Consider the following 18,069-nt stretch of genomic DNA (forward strand, 5'->3'; position numbering starts at 1 on the left):
ACTCAGGAGGCTGAGATCTGAGGATCGCGGTTCAAAGCCAGCCCGGGCAAGAAAGACCATGAGACTCCTATCTCCAATAAACCACCAGAAAACCGGAAGTGGCGCTGTAGCTCAAGTGGTAGAGCGCTCGCCTTGAGCTGAAGAGCTGAGGGACAGCGCCCAGGCCCAGAGTTCAAGCCCCACGACCGACAAAAAATAAAAAAATAAAAAAAAAAAATAAACTTCTTTGACAACATGAAGTTTTCCCAGAGAAAGATAACCAATGTAGTAGAGTGCTTAAAAGTGGTGTCAGAAGAAGAAAGGATGTTGTCTTCAAAAAGCTGTCGTATGAAAGAAGGGCTGGAATAGTTTGCATCGCTTCAGAGAGGCCAAAGAGAAAAGAGAAAAGTTTCAGGTGGTAGATATCCAGTCCACTTATCACAAGAAAAAACTTGTTCTAGTCATTGCAGCTTCAACTGTACCTCTCAGGGAAACTTGTTTCCTGGAGTTTTTGAATGACAGAATTGCTAAGTTGCAAGGGACTTCAGAGCCCAGCTTCTTCATTTTATAGAAAACAAAATGCAAGCCTGGAAAAACTGTAGCTTATGCCTCTAGTAAGTCCTAGAGTTTAACGTATGAATCCTTGTGTTGAAGAGGCCATTGACTGAAATGACCCTCAAAACCTGTCCCAACTCATTAGCATAGGCTTCCTAAGACTTAACTCATAACGCAAGCACAGAAGTAGAGAAGAACTTGACTTTTGTCTCAGAATAGGACAGAATGGTAGACTATCCACATACCATGTGACTTTGGATCACCTGACACGTAGCTAGCTTCCAATTACTGTGTTTTAGCCAATATTTGCAAAGCTGATAACACCTGGCCTAACTATGAATTGAATCCAACTTTATGAAGTAGAGAAATAAGGGTGGGATCCTTGCAGGCCAGGGAACAGAATGAGTGAAGTGAAGTTCAAAGTCACCGTACACTCAAGGAGGTCCATTGTGAGACTATTCATCATCACGACAAAATTCCTGAGAGAGCCTGGCACTAGTGGCTAATGCCTGTAATCCTAGCTGACATCTAAGGATTATAGTCTGAAGGCAGCCTACACAGGAAAGTCCATGAAACATTAAACTACAAAAAAAGAAGGTGGGGGAGGGAAGGGATAGTAGGAGAAAAACAAAGGAGGGAGCAACAATATTCAACAAGAAATGTACTCATTACCTTACTCATGTGACTATAACCCTTCTGTACAGCATCTTTACAACAAAATATTTTTAAAACACACACACACACACACACACACACACACACACACACACACACACACACACAAAGAAAGAAGTGGAGCTATGGCTCAAAAAGAATGTCAGGGACATAGCCCAAGCCCTGAGTTCAAGCCCAGGACTGATACAAAAAAAACAATACCTGAGAGAAACAAAGAACTTAAAGATTTACTTTCATACACACAGGCTCTGTCCATGGTAGAGGGGCAGGTGTAGCTGAGGGGAGCAGCTTACATTATGGCAGACAGGAAGCCGAGAGACAAGAAGAAAAGATCTGTATTCACAGGTTCTCCTATGTCCCCTTTTATTGCGTCTGGTCCCCTGACTATGGGATGGTGCCTCCTACATCCTCCCCCTTGTTAATTCTCTTTGGAAATGTCTTCATAGACACAAACAGAAATGCGCTTTAGCAATCTCTTAAGCACTTCTCAATCCAATCAACTTGACAACCAAGATTGTTAATTCTTGATTAACCATCATACCAAGTGTGGAAAGACTTGGGCAGGGACACAGAGCCCCGAGTGGAGACCCTGGTAGAGACCAAGACCATGTGTTGAGAGTGATATTTATCTAAGGGAGTAATTTGTTTTTGTGGCAGTGGGATCCATTGGCAGTAGGAAATCTGTGTTATAATTTTAAGTGAATAGAATTTTTCTCTAAATGCCTTTGGCCTCTGAATTTTCAGTGGTGTCATGATGAATCAAATATCCTATCTGTACAAGGAATACATCAAGTGAGGAGAGCACTAGATAAACTAAATCCCCAAATGCTTGACCATTAACTGAGAGAACAACTAGGATGTAGCCCTAGTTCAGTGCTAGTGTTATAAATATACTCTCCAACAACCATGGAGTTACAATTAGAGACATGAAAAGAGAACTGTCTCAGCCAGGCAAATTTTACTTCTGTAAAAGGGTACTCCATCAGCCAAAAATCTGGCAAGCAAGCACACAGAGCAGACAGGAGGCTGCTGTATTTATCCCTAATGCAGCAGGTCCCGCCCCTCTACTCAGATTGGTTGAGTTCAGGTTCACAATCGGTTGTAACTGGCTAGTTTTGTGTGTGTGTGTGTGTGTGTGTGAGAGAGAGAGAGAGAGAGAGAGAGAGAGAGAGAGAGAGAGAGAGAGAGAGAAAATACTGTACAGAGGGGTTACAATTACATGGGCAAGATGATGAGTACATTTCTTATCAAGCACTGTAGCTTCCTCCTTTGTTCCCCTTCCCATCCCTTCCCAGCCTCCCCCAAGCCCCCCTCAGTTCTCCTCCTCCCACCATCACCAAAGTTGTAAAGTTTGTTTTTCGACATAATGACTTGTACCTCTCATTGTTGCAATGGGTCCACCTGTATCCCTATTTAAACGATTTGTTTTTTCATTTCCCCTCCCCAAATTATACCAACATCAAATACAGTGAAAGCAGGGTTATACCGTGGGGGAGGGACATACAAAGCAACAAAGAAATCATCTTATAAATATGTTAGAAATGATCACAAGAAAGAAAACAAACATTTGAATACATATCTTAAGGTTCATTTCCCTAACATCAACTTATCTGACAGTTTCTGCTTGACTCAGACATATACTAGTTATTGCAAATAAGGGAAACCATGGGACCTATGTTTCTTTGGGCCTGGCTTACTTCACTTAATATAATTTTTTTCCAAGTCTTTCCATTTCCTAACAAATGGGGCAATGTCATTCTTTCTGATGGAGGCATAGAATTCCATTGTGTATATATACCACATTTTCTTGATCCATTCATCTACGGAGGGGCATCTGGGTCGGTTCCATAGCTTAGCTATGGTAAATAAGGTTGCAATAAACACAGTTGTGCTGGTGGCTTTAGTATGGTCCTGTTTGTGAACATTTGGATAAATGACCAAAAGTGGGATTGCTGGATCATAGGGGAGCTCTATGTGGAGTCTTTTGAGGAACCTTCATACTGCTTTCCAAAGTGGTTGAACAAGTTTACACTCCCACCAACAATGCAGTAGGGTTCCCTTCTGTCCACATCCCCTCCAGCATCTGTTGTTATTAGAGTTCTTGATTACAGCCATTCTAACTGGGGTGAGGTGGTATCTCAATATTGTTTTGATTTGTATTTCTTTTATGGCTAGAGAGGTTGAGCATTTCTTCATGTGTCTATTGGCCATCCTTCTTTCCTCTTCAGAGAAGTTTCTCTTTAAGTCTTTAGCCCACTTATTTATTGGGCAGTTGTTTCTTTGAAGATTTGTTGTTGGGGGATTTAATTTTTTGACTTCCAAGTATATTTTAGATATGAGACCCTTATCTGCTCTATGGCTAGTGAAGATCTTCTCCCAATCCGTGGGCTTCCTATTGATCTTGCTAGCTATGTCCTTTGCCATGCAGAAGCCCTGCAATTTCATGCAATCCCATTTGTCCAACCTTTCTTTAATTTGTTGTGTTTCTGGGTCTCTACTAAGAAAATTTTGTCCTGTGCCAAGGAGACCTAGGGTTTCTCCTATTCCATCCTGTAATGTTTTCAGAGTGTCTGCTTTGACTCCGAGGTCTTTGATTCATTTGGAGTTGATTCTGGTGCAGGGTGATATATAAGGATCCTAGCTTTAGTTTTCTACAAGTAGTTAACCAATTTTGCCAGCACCATTTACTGAAGAAGCTGTTTTTTAGCTCCCTTATCAAAGATTAGATGGCTATAGGTCTGTAGGCTCATTTCGGGTTTTCAATTCTATTCCATTGATCCTGAGGTCTGTTCTTGTGCCAGTGACTGGCTAGTTTGAATAAGGTAAAATGTATTTACTAAGGTGACTTGGAAATAAGATTAATAGTATACAAGTAATCTCAAAATATACCAGCAAGCCCTGAACAGTCTGAGGAGTGCCTTAATCCTATGTTGAAATGAAACTGGTTTAAGATAAAGCCTTACATTTCAAAAATCCTTCCTTATCTCCAAGCAGTTCCTTTTTTCCTTAAGAGCCAAGCCCCTCTCTGTACAGTATTTTCACAATAAAAAACTTATTTTAAAATAAGAGCCAAGCCGCTTTGTATAGATGTTTATAATATATGTTTAAGTCACCTGCCTTTCCCTCTACAAGTCCAACATGCTGAAGTCCTTGAGATCTCCACTCTCTCTCTCTCTGTCTCTCTCTCTGTCTCTCTCTCTGTCTCTCTGTCTCTCTGTCTCTCTGTCTCTGTCTCTGTCTCTGTCTCTGTCTCTCTCTCTCTCTGTCTCTGTCTCTCTCTCTCTCTCTCTCTCTCTCTCTCTCTCTCTCTCTCTCTCTCTCTCTCTCTCTCTCTCTCTCTCTCTCTCTCTCTCTCTCTCTCTCTCTTCTTTCTGCAGATCCAGTGAGGCTCAGCTTAACCCATCCCATGCTGCTGGGTCTCTGGATGATCCCAACTGCGGCTTTGTCCTCTTGCTGTCAGTTTTTCTGGTTATAGGGTTCTATTTTGTTTTCTTTTGTTTTAATAAAGTAAAAGACTTAAAGGAAAAAAAAAAAGAGCCAAGCCACTAAGTCAAAGCAGGAACTTGTGACAACACACCTTAAGACAGTTTTTCTCGCACCAGGTACATAGGGCCTGCTAAACATAGCTGATAGTCCACCCAGAAACTCAACGCCAATTTAATGAGCACCTAGTGTGCCAGGACCACTATTCTAGGTATTGTGTAATAAGCCTTTCATCCTAGCAAAAGGAAACATAGAGTGAACAGAAAAAAAATAATAATTTTAGATACATGATAAAGAAAATAGAAATGGGATAGAGAACAACAGAGGGTAGGGAACAGTTCTAGTTAAGAAAGGTTGCAGGAGGGAGGTGACGTCACTACTGACCACAGCATGAAGGAGGTGGCCATGCACAGATTAGGAAAGAGACTTCCAGGTGGAGGGTCATTCTTGATCTGGAGATGAATGTTAAATTTTTAAAAGCAAGATAGAAGAGCAGGAGGAGCATAGTAGGGGAGCCGACAAGGACCTTTATGTTTAGCACCTTACAGGCTACCATAAAAAGTTTAAATTCTATTCTGACTGATAGTTGACCTCTGAGAATGAGCCATCATTAGGGAAAATGTCTGACATGATATGCCCTTCCAAGGACCAGAGTAGAGCAGGAAGATGAGATGCAAAATGTCAGATTATTCCAGATAATGGGGAGGACACTGGTCAAGGTGGTAGCCATGGAGACCATGACGAGTGGTAGGATTGGGAAGGTATTTTCAAGGACTGATGATGGACAGTTCAAGGAGTGTTCAAAGAATGAGAACTCAGGCTGTATCATGGCCAATGGTCTCAATCTACAACTGCGGGGGGAGGAGGGGAGGGCAGGGAGAGAGGCAAGGGAAAGGTTGGGGAAAAGCAAGTTTAGTGGAAGAGGGTTAGAACCAAGAAGTCTACTTGGAATATTTTCATTTTAAAGTGCCTAGTCAACAGTAGATGGAGATTTCTGCTTTGCCCAACTAGGATTAGGAGTCAGCTTACTGAATTTGTCTATTAAATAATCATTTGTCTATTAAAAATAATAATATTAATAATAATTATAATAAAAACATAATTGTAATGTTAATAATTAATATTCATAGTGTATGTATTTGCCTAATAATCTACTGTCTATTTATTTTCTGTTAAATAATAATTTGTCTATTAAATAATCTGACCTGCGAACCACAGAAAGCTAAATCTTTACTGCACTTTGAGCAGTCATCATTCCCAGGCTTCTGAACTCTTCCCAGTGCAATGAAAACCCATTTGAGATGTCAGCCCTGGCACCCATCCTTGCCTTTCTTATTCTCAGCTTTCCTCCCATCATTCCTTCAACGCATCCAAGCTAGATGACTATCCAGACAAACTCCCACTGAATCGGAAATGTGGGCTCCCCACCTCACAGCTGGGGTTGGATCCTGGGTCAATAACAGATCATTTGTTGCTCTAGGACTCCTGGGGGAAAGGTGTGGACCAGGAAGCTGACCCAGGGGTGAGTCACAGCTGAGCCTCGAGCTGAGGACTCCCTCAGTGGACATCCCAGGACGGTGGAGCATGCTGGAGGAAACACAACGCACTGGAGAACAGAATGGAACATTACCATCAGTGGCTACCCTGCTGAAGCAACATTTATGCAACGGACCAGTATTATGTGGAAAAGTCTGAGCTCAAAGGAGAGAGAAAGTATAAAAGCATAAAGCAAGGAAAAAAGATCATGGAAGAAAAATGTAAACTCTGTACCACACCCTTAGCTATTCTAGTTAATCTACCCATTTGTTAATTCAGCATCTCTCATTCTAAGCCTTGCTTTCTTGCTTTCCTCTTCCTTCCTTAATGTTTTTCTATATCAGTTAAATTTGGGAAGTCATATTTTATAGACTTTTTTTCTTTTTCTCTCTTTGTTTTTTGTTGTTTTTTTGTTGTTAATGTAATGTTATTTTATTGTAAGGTGTACAGAGGGGTTACAGTTTTGTAAGTAAGGTAATGAGTACATTTCTCATCCAACACTGTTAGCCCTCCCTTATTTTTCTCCCACTTTCCCTGCTCCCCAACTCCTCTTTCCCCCATGTCATAAAGTTCATTACCAACATAGTATCTTGTGAGTATCACTGTTGCATCGGTTCACCCCTTGTCCTTTGTCTCACCATTTTGTTATATTTGTTTTTCTTTTTGTTAGTGCTAGGGTTTGTACTCAGGGCCTTGTTACTCAGTAAGCAGATACTGTGTAAGCAGGTGTTCTGGTACTTGAGCCATGCCTCTAGCCCCTTTTTTGCTTGTTATTTTTCAGACAGATTCTTTCCTTTTTTCCCAGAGCCAGCTTTGGCCTCCCATCCTACTAATATATCCCAGTTTGATACCTTTTTTATAAATGTTTTCTGGTGACCAATCACATCCCCACATCGTGCCAGACTCTGCTTCTCAGTGGTGGGAGGTATGCACACATTCATCCAATCCCCCTCCAGGGGCAGCATCTGTGTGCACTGTTGGCTTTGAGAGGCTAATCACCAGCTTCCCTCATCCCCCATGGAGTTCTGAAACCGATCAGAGGCAGACACTGGAACACGGAGGACAGAGATCAAAACAGCAAAAGGAACACGGAGGACAGAGATCAAAACAGCATGTTCAATACAGACAAAAGGCTCTGTTGGAGGGCCTGACTTCATTCTGGTTACTCACCAGTGAAAGATGCAGCTGGAAAATGACAGAGCTCACCTCAGAGACCAACCCTGTGGAGCTTTCCTCGCAGCTAAGAAGAAATGAAGAACCATCTCTATTAAAGGCAGGAAGGAAGGTGGAACTGAATGGCTCCAATCAAGACACTCCTCTCTTCTAGGGAAGCAACGTGAGGGCAGAGCAGAGCAGAACTGGGATGTTCCTCTAAGCAAGAATCATCCACACAATGGAAAAACTTGGAAAAAATTATATTAAGTGAAGTAAGCCAGGCCCAAAGAAACATAGGTCCCATGGTTTCCCTTATTTGCAATAACTAGTATATGTCTGAGACAAGCAGAAAAGGTCAGATAAGTTGATGTTAAGGAAATGAACCTTAAGATATGTATTCAAATGTTTTTTTCTTTCATGTGCTTGTTTCTAACATATTTATAAGATGATTTCTTTGTTGCTTTGTTGTCCCTCCCCCACAATATAATCCCTGCTTTCACTGTATTTGATGTTGGTATAATTTGTGGAGGGGAAAGGACAAAACAAATCGTTTAAATAGGGATACAGGTGGACCCATTGCAACAATGAGATGTACAAGTCATTATGTTGAAAAATGAACTTTACAACTTTGGCGGTGTTGGGGGAGGGAGGGAACAGAAGGGGTGGGGTGATGGGAAGGGATAGAAAGGAGAAACAAAGGAGGATAATGTACTCATTATCTTGCCCATGTAATTGTAACTCCTCTGTACAGTATTTTCACAATAAAAAAGAAATGTGTTCTTTATCTAACTTATGTAACTATAACCCCTCTGTACATCACCTTTATAATAATAATATAAAAAACTAAAATTAAAAAAGAACCTTGGAAAGACTTGGAAAAAATTATATTAAGCAAAGTAGGCCAGATCTAGAGAAACATAAGTTGCATGGTTTCCCTCATTTGGGGTAGCTAGAATGTGCCTATAAATCTATAACTAAACACACTGGGTGGTAAGCAAGAGGTTAGAAATGAATTAACTGAAGTATAATAGACTCTGTGGAGAGTTCAAATAGTGTAATTCTTTTAAAAGACTAAGTCAAAGCCCAACAAAATAAGTACCAGGAAATGACTGCTTGCAAGAGGGGAGGGTAAGGCTAAGAGGAGAGAGGTGGAAGAATGAAAGGGAGAAAGAGAGAATGCAGGCAAGAATCTGTTGTATGTACCACAGAATTCAGAAATATAAGGGAGTGGTTGGGTCAAAGGTGAGTGAGGATGTTGATCAAGATGCATTTGTAAAAAGGCAAAAAAACAAATCAATACATAATCTCAAATCAAGATAAGTAAAGGAAGGGGAGGGTTGGAAGGTGTGGATGAGAATGTCGAAAGTGGTGACATTGACCAAGATGCACTGTATTTAAAAATTGCCAGGCACTGGTGGCTTGCAGCTGTAATCCTAGCTATTCAGGATGCTGAGATCTGAAGAACATGGTTCAAAGCCAGTCCAGGCAGGAAAGGCTCTGAGGCTCTTATCTCCAAGTAACCACCAGAAAACAGGAAGTAGCACTGTGGCTCAAGTGGTAGAGCACTAGCCTTGAGTTGAAAAGCTGAGGGACAGCGCCCAGGCCCAGATTTCAAGCCCCACAACCAAAAAACAAAAACAAAAACAAAAAAACAAAAAACTATTTTGGTGAATGGCAACTCCTTTGTACAACCATTTAAAGATAATTAAAAATTTTCAAAAACAAAAAAAAGAAGAATCTTTTATCCTATTTCTCTCTCAAGCCCTATGTGAATCTACACATACTTCCTTTGAAGTAGCTACCTGACATGCTTGCACCGTACCTTTGGTAGGTTCATATTGAGCATGTTCTGTTTCTCTTTCAACATGTACTTTTTCATTCAACAAACATTTATTAAGTTCCTATTAAGTGTCAAGCTCTGTATAATCCTTGACTATATTCTAAGGGCAACTAAATGAAATATCACAGTCTCTATTTGACCTTCGGGCTATGAGCCATTCTCTCCCACTAGATTGTATTCCTTGGCACCAACTATGTTCAAACTAGTGCTGAAAACAACTTTTTATGTAATAAAGGATAGGGGTAGACTTTTCCCCAAGCCTGGAAGATAATCTGTAAATTCTTTATATTTCCCAAGAGACAGGAGTGACTTTGTTTTTCAGTGAGCTTCCTGGTATTGGTGTTTGCTAATAAGATGATTCTAGTGGGCTCAGAGATGTCTTTAATAAAACGATTTAGAATTAGGGCTTGCTATTTGAAATACCAATCATGTTAATTAGAGGTCTAGTTTCTTTGAACCAAGTTGATAGCCCAGCCTTTAAGGAAAGAAGGTAAATTGAGGTTGAGTTAAATTTAACCAATGATTCAATGAATCATGCCTTTATAATGAGACCTAGATATAATCTCTGGACACAGAAAGTTCCAGTTAGATTTTATATATTGTCACAAAGAGATGATCTGACAGAATGGTACATCCTGACTGTACGGGGAGAAGGAATGGAAGCTTTGTGTTCGGGGCCCTTACAGACCCTGCTTGCCCTGGATGTCTTCTTTTGGGAGGAAGGAGGGGATTCATGTTAGCTTGCATCTTTTTTTTCTAAATTGTAATCATATGTATAGAGTTCTTCTAAACGCATGAGTCTTTCTAGCAAATAATCAATCCTGACCCCACCCCCAAATCTGCAGCCAGCTGGTCAGTGAGTGTGCCCAGAACCTTACCACTGGTATCAAAAGGAAAGGTGGTATTATGGAGGATTCTGTCAATTTTGACTTAACTCTGAGTACTTAGTGTCCTCATTCATGGAGGTATTCTACCTGCTTGGGCTAGGTGCTGGAATTGCCAGATTTTGTGTTTTCATTTATTCAACAAATTAGCAGGCACTGAATTAGGGTTGGGATAAAAAGAGGAGCTTGAAATCCAGCACTAAAGGCAATCACAATAGCATGGTTAGTATATACAGAATAAGTCGTGTGCAAACTATGTCATCAAAGAGAGGATAGTATAATCTGGGGGGTAGGGGACAGGAGGGCAGATGACTTCCTCAAGGCAGTGACCTCTGAGCTGCTCTTTGTAAGATGAATAAGAATCTGCCTCATGGAAAAAGAAAAAAGCATCCAATTGAGCAGTTTACATGTGAAAACCACAATAGTATGAAAGGTACATAGTTCAAGTATCTCTAATTATTCATATCATCGAGGCCTAAAACAGTAGTTGAAAGAAGGCAGTAAAATTCTGGAGAAGTGGGAAGAGACCTTATAGTCCGTGCTAAGCAGCCTGGAGTTTCTCTAAGTATAGCTTAGGATCTAATCAGAATTTGAATAATTTCAAACAAGCAAGCCATTTTGAGAAGGCTGTCATCGATGAAGAACAGAAACTTGCATAGACTTGGATTCTGAAAGACCACTGTGTACTTCAAGTATCTGGGAGGGAAGGCTAGGTTACTCAGATCCATTTTTAACTGAATGTTTTAATGATGAACAAAATTACTTTTAAAAAATAAAACAATTATGGGAACAACTCAGATGCCCTACAATAGATGAGTGGATCCAAAAATGTAGCACCAATACACAGTGGAATTTACCCAGCCATTAGAAAGAATAATGTTATGTCATTTGCAGGGAAATGAATGGACCTAGAACAAATCATGTTAAGTGAGGTAAGCCAAGCTTGGAGAGACAACTGATGCATGTTTTCTCTCATATGAAGAAGCTAGATCTAAAATATACTGGGACATGATAAATTATTCAGGAGAACAAAGGAGGATATACTCAGGGGAGGAACACAAAGGCACAATGCCTACATGCATCTGATCATAAAAAATAATATTTATCAAAATGAACACCAGAAAAAGGAGACAGGAGGTTTTTCTCCTTTGTTGCTATTTAATTTTCCCTTCTTTTTGTCTTGTTTGTTCATGTATCCATCTTTGGGAGGGTAAGGGGCAGCACAGAGTGGAGGGACAAAGAGTGAACAATGCAGCAGTGGTAACCACTAGATACTCTATAGAACATAAACCATACAACTTGTAAGTAGAGATGGGCGGGGGAACACTGGGAGACAGAAAGGGAAGAGGTGACATTGTCCAAAATGAAATGTACTTATTACCTGACTTATGAAACTATAACTGCTCTGTACATCACCTTTATAATAACAATAAAATAAAAACTTAAAAATGTTTTTAAAAACACCATAAAACACTGAGACAGGGGTGTGGCCCAGTAATATAGCATTTGCCTAGCATGTACACAACCCTGAGTTCAATCTCCAATGCCACACATACGCACCAAAAAAATACACATATAGCTGGGCACTGGTGACTCACACCTGTAATCCTAGCTACTAAGGAAGCTGAGATCTGAGGATCACGGTTCAAAGCCAGTCTGGGCAGGAAAGTCCATGAGACTTATTTCCAACAAACCACCAGAAAACCAGAAGTGGTGCTGTGGCTCAAGTGGTAGAGAGCTCACCTTGAGCTGAAGAGCTCAGGGACAGTACCCAGGCCCAGAGTTCAAGCCCCATGACCAACAACAACAAAAAAAATACACATATACACACCACATACTTACACGACTTATACCGAAATGACATGATGAACTTTCCAGACTGAATGTTGAGTAAAACTCTGCAGTTAAACAGGTAAGATATAAATAGTATCGACAGAACTACCATGCTCTGAAGGTATTTTCTAAAAAACACAAGCACAAGGGCTACAGATAGACAGAAATCAGCTCAAGTCCATTGAAAGAGAGCAGCCCCTTGTCACGCTGAGATGAGGCCCAAAAGGGTTGTATTTTCTCTCAAATATGTTTTCTCTCAAATCCTCCCCTCATGACCTCTAGAAAATTCACAAAGATTTGTTTTAGTGATGGGAAAAGTGGGGAGATGAAAAGGAGAAGACCCTCTTAAAATGTGTATTTCTTTCTATAGAGTCTAACTTGTGAGCCAGACACTCTCAGACTTGAACTTGTTCTGAGGCATTTCCATTGATTAGCCCAGGAGAAGGTATATCTGTCTTCAGCCTCAGAGAACCCTCACAAGTTTTTCAAGACCAATGATCAGCAAATCGAAATTAGTAGGCATACCAGAAACAAGACAACCTGAACAGAAACAAGAACCATCAAAAATTATACAGCACAGAAAAGAGACCCACATAGATTTCAAATATGACAATTATCAGACTCAGCTTTGAAGAAATAAAATAAAAATGTGATTGCCAGGCTTAAAGAAACAAAGAATAAATATTCGCATCGAAAATACAAGCAAAGAATATGAAACTACTCAAAGCGCCACAATTCGGTTTGGCTATAGACTGAACACTTCCAAAGAGAAAAAGCAATTAACTGGTAGAAATTTTGGTCTTCCTTCTAGGCTAAGGAGAATCTTATATTCTTGGAAACTTGATGGGCAAACTTGAGTCTTATTTTTTTGGCTTCATTTTGGTGAATTTCCACATGAATTGCTCTTTAATGGGGTCTACCTGGATACCTGTATTTTCCCTTCCTCAGAGAGACTGAGGGTCTTTGAAATTATTCCTAGTACCATATCTTTGGTCAGCAGATCAAAGAATGCTGAAAGTTGCTTTCATATTAAGTAGACATTCAGTCTCAACATTCAGCCTAGAACTCACACACTAGAAATCTGCCATCTGTAGCAGGTAGAATTATCAGTAAGTGTTTGGTTAATACCTAATAAATCAATAAGTAAGGTTACTCTCTTTATTTTTTACTAAGAACTAACATTCTTTTCTTGATCCATGTCACCAATACCCTATACCTCAGTCATTATGCTGTTACAGAGGTCAACAACCCTTCTCCCAGCTCCACAAAGAAGTAGGTAGGAGATCATACAGCCTGCTGAACTGCGGAAAGTTATGTGATATTTCTATAAGAAAAATCAGAGTATTGCCCTTTTGCCCTTTGTTAATTGAAAATAAACTGTTCTCCTTTGGAGAGAGCCTTGACTGTCCATGGCTGCCATGGAAACTAGCTCTATAGATGATGCTTCCACAATTCCTTAGACATTTAATTTCACCCACAGCAAAATGCTATACAAAAGCACTCAGTAGAAAGGTATGTATGCAAGGGATGCATGGTTATCTTGCCAGGTCTCACTTTCTCAATCCTTGAGTATGCTCTGTAGAAATGGGAGAAACACCTAAGTAGCATCATCACAAACCAGTTATCAAGACTCACCAAGAAGACACCTTCAGGGAGGGGAGGGAAAAGGTTAAATTACTTGAGAAGCCATCTCAAACAATAGATGTACCTGAATTCTTCAGTGTGGTATGGCTTCTGACTTTTAGCCTGGGAGGCTATGTGAGAAGGAAACTCTTGCTGTAAAAGGGACACATAAGTCATTGGGGACCCAGGCAACAACCTTGTCAAGGCTTAGCCACTGTCCCCAAACACAGAACACAGAAGCCTGCACACAGAACCTAGGCAACCCGACATGGATTTGTCATGGAATGTGGATTGGGAGACTACCCTGCATTGCATTGCTGCTAAATTCATTGGGCCTCTAATAAAGAAAGAAAGAGAAATTCATCTTGGATATTCCCAAAAGCTCTTGGGGCTGAGCATCTCCAGAGCTTGCAACATTATTACTTTAATGAAAAGATAGCAATAGAGACAGAAGTCAGGATCAAATATCCAGAAAGACTCCAGAAAACATTTACCCCTGACTCACCTTCTGCTCTGTCACAAATGTCCCATGATGTGATGCCAGGGTCATTTTTTTCAAAACAAAATAAAACAATGCTATTTCCCACTCAAAGAGAAAGCAGCGGCAGGCGTAGACAAAGGAAGTGGTGGAAGGGCTCTCTTTGAAGAAGGGAGGACTCAGCATCTTATATTCTCACAGCTGTCAGATTCCAAACTGCCTGGCTGCATTTTTACACCATTCAGAACTGGAAAAAGATGGAGCAGTGGTTAGGGTAACACTTTCACAGTGAACAGGAGGGAAGCAGAGTGACTGCTGTGGACCAGGGATGAGTGCCAAGTAGCTAATGACAAAAGCCAGACTCAGTACCCAGTGTCCCCCTGACTCATCTTCTACCCTACCCTGATCTGGCCTTGCCCCAACTTCCTATGTTCCCAGCCTTCCTCTGGCCAATGCTACCATATGAGGATTGCATCTTTACACATGAAGGAAGAGACACTGGGAGATTGACAGGAGCCACACTCAACAAGGGATAGAACCAATATCGAAATTCCTGGTCTCACTCCAGATCCTCATTCATAACTTCATCATTAAACTGACTGTGGAGGCCATCTTCATGACCTCCTCATTAGAGCCCCTACATTTATTTTCTTCTCGTTTGAAATCATCTCATATTCTGAAGCCGATTTCTTTTTTTTTTTATTGTGAGAATACTGTACAGAGGGGTTACAATTACATGGGCAAGACAATGAGTACATTTCTTATCAAGCATTGTAGCCTCCTCCTTTGTTTCCTCTTCCCATCCCTTCCCATCCTCCCCACCCCCAAACCGATTTCTTTAATGTAGCTGTGCCGGAACTCATGCATATTAGGAGCTCTGCCCCCAGGCCTTTTGCTTTTAGTTAGGGTCTTCCAGTAACATTGCTCAGGCTAGCCACAAATCATAATCTTCTTGTCCCTCCCTCCCAGGTAGCTAGAATTACAGGCATATACTACCACACCCAGCTCCAGTATGAATTTTCTTTAAACTTGCTTGTAACCATGTCACTGGCTGCCTCAATAGCCCAGCCTTATTATGTCATTTGAGAGTGTTTCCAATCTGGTCTCACTGGAATGTCTAGCTTTGTCATCCAAGGTCACACTCGCTTCCTTGTGGATGCTTTGGTTGACCTCATTATCCTCCCTCCGAATGTCATCCCATCTCCTCCTTCTCCCTCAAAATCTCAGTAGTGGTCCCTTGATTTCCTTGCCACTAACTGAAGGCCTACTAATTCCTCTACTCTTTCTGTTGCCAAGAGGCAGTATGGCTCAGTGGGTGAAGCCTTGACTGGAGCAAGCTGCCTGATCTGAATACTAACTCAACCACTTACTGCTCATGAAACCTTGGGCAGAACTCTCAGCTTTCTGTGCTTCAGTTTCCCAAAACAGAAACTGAGGATAATTATGGTTTCTACTTGACAGGCTGTGGAGAAGATTAAATTAATACATACAGAACACTTATCATAATCTAGGAGCTGGTGATTCATACCTGTAATCCTAGTTACTCAGGAGGCTGAGATCTAAGGATCATGGTTTGAAGCCAGCCTGAGAATGAAAGTCCCGTAGGACTCTTTTCTCCAATTAACCACCAAAAAGACAGAAATAGAGTTGTGACTCAAATGACAGAGTACTAGCCTTGAGCAAAAAGAAAAGGAAGGAAGGAAAGGAAGAAGGGAAGGAAGGAAGGAAGGAAGGAAGGAAGGAAGGAAGGAAGGAAGGAAGGAAGGAAGGGAGGGAGGGAGGGAGGGAGGGAGGGAAGGAGGGAGGGGGAGGGAGGGAGGGAGGAAGGAAGGAAGGAGAAGCTGCTCAAGGACAGCTCTCAGGCCCTGAGTTCAAACCCCAGGACCAGCACCAAAAAAAAAAAAAAAAAAATTTGGCACAATACATGTAATCAAGCTAGCTCTAGCAGCAATTGTAGGTAGTAAGCACTGGGCTCATTAGTGGTATGCATAGATGAGTGAGTGATAGTCCAGCAAGTCAGAAAGACACATAGAGGAATAATCACAACCCAAAACTCTAACATTATAACAAAGGCAGGTACAGAGGGTGCCACTCTGTCCTGGATGCTGACTATCTCCACAACCAGAGTCCCTCTCTTAGGAAATTTGAATTTATAGCCCACAGGGAAAGAAACAGAGGCAATAAAAGCAGAAAAACTTACTTTGAAGAAAGCAGTAGACATAACTAAGCCATGCCCATCATATAGAGAGGAGAGTGAGTCAGTAACAGCAGAGTCACGAAATCTTAGACAGAAATAGCAGTGGAGATGCTATAACATGAACGCTGGATGAGGGAGCTAATAACAAGAAAAAGCCATCTTTCATCCTGAACTATGATCTACTTCCCAAATATTCTTTGTGTGAGAGATAAAGCAGTACAATGATCAAATAATTTTGTTTTTCTCAATTTCCTGAGCATCTTCCAATTAAACTCCAAAACATTATGAGAAATCCCCTTTTCCTTGCAACCTTGATGGCTATAACCAATGTAATGGGGACATGTCACTTCCGTCCTACTAGAGGCTATGTTTCACTAGTGCTTTCTCAAAAGCTAGAATGATCAGGGATTATTCTGAGGGATTTAGTGAGAGAGAACCTTGGCCGCCAGTAGGAATAGTGGTGAGGCATGAGGTAAGACAAGTGGGAGGAGCCAACTCCTGCAGGGCCAACACAATAGGGAGTCAGGGCTTTATCCTGAGATTACATGGTTCTGTGTGAAAGATTCATAAAAGGAAAAAAAGTGAGTGTGTGTGTGTGTGTGTGTGTGTGTGTGTGTGTGTGTGTGTGTGTGTGTGTGTGTGTGATCATACTTGGGACTGCTGAATACAATGTTGTAACTTCATCCAATTCATGCTGCTTAATCAAATACAAGGTGTCTGTTATTAGTCCATTTTCATTACCCACAAAATATCTGAGACTGACTACTTTAACAAAACAACTTTATTTGGTGCAGTTTTGAGCATCAGCCCTGGCAAGGGCTGCCTTGACTGCACCACCTCATATTATATAGCATCATCAGTGATGCCATGCAAGACAGGAAGCCAGAGGAAAGGGAGAGGTCAGCATTATGACCTTCCACCAGATTCCATGTCTTAAAAGTCTCTACCTCTACTTCACCACACTGAGAACCAAGTCTCCAATACTTGGACCATCGGGAGGACCAATACTATTTCAACCTTAGTAGAACTCAATGATAAAAGATAATATAATAGTAAGTGGGGACCGTGAAAATGACTAACTCTTGCAAGAGTAGGAAGGAAATCCACCTCTCCAGGAAGCCACTCCACCAACAATGCAATACATAGAAATTTATCTTAAAAAAAACCTTCATGCTTTATTGTCTAGACAAAGGAAGCTCCTCTTGTTACCGATAAACTGGGTGGGTTCTTTTGCTCTAATTATATGGACATCATGAGTATACAAGGAGAAGTTCTTCAAATGTTGATAATTTGAAGCCTTTGAGTATTGAAGGCCTATGGGCTGAGCTGATACATCCAAAGGCTGATAGCTCCAATCCCTTATAACTCCTACCTTAGAAATCAGAGATTTACCAATCTAGGTGCTCAGCTTAGATGTATAGTGTTCTGGGTTCTAATTTCCAGTAGTCTGGTACTCAGTAACTAGTAAAAATCCTCAGCTGTAAGCAGCAGCTAGAGGTAGCAACAGTTGGTTGCAGTCATCTCCAGCTGGTGTCAGATATCCTTAAACCTCATGTATTGGGTTCCTCAAGCTACAGCAGATAGTCTCACAGATCCAGAACCTCACGTTATCAGGACTCAGGATCTTTGCAGAAACTACTATTGCAGCTCTTCAGCCTTCAGGGCCAGGACTTTCTGTCTTAAAGGTTTGGAGGCTTCCAGTGACTGGGGCCTATAAGTCACTCACCACCTACTTTCTGCAGTAGCAGCTCTGCCTTCTCTCATCTCTATATTTCCACCATCCTTCACTGTCTCCATTGTTTTTACTCCCCACCACTTCTGCCACTGACAA

At 41.1% G+C, this 18,069-nt stretch overlaps 1 long non-coding RNA gene across 1 annotated transcript in view; it reads right to left on the reverse strand.

Annotated features, from left to right (window-relative positions):
• The window catches only part of LOC138806295 (uncharacterized), a 21,646-nt gene extending 7,498 nt beyond the window's left edge, over window positions 1–14,148 (reverse strand). The window contains exon 1 of the long non-coding RNA XR_011365770.1: window positions 14,069–14,148. This is a non-coding gene — a long non-coding RNA (uncharacterized lncRNA). The remainder of the gene's footprint in view (window positions 1–14,068) is intronic.
• Between the last annotated feature and the right edge of the window lie 3,921 nt (window positions 14,149–18,069).

Source organism: Dipodomys merriami, unplaced genomic scaffold (assembly GCF_024711535.1).
Source record: "Dipodomys merriami isolate MVZ:Mamm:240054 unplaced genomic scaffold, mDipMer1.0.p SCAF_4, whole genome shotgun sequence".
NCBI classification, from domain to species: Eukaryota; Metazoa; Chordata; class Mammalia; order Rodentia; family Heteromyidae; genus Dipodomys; species Dipodomys merriami.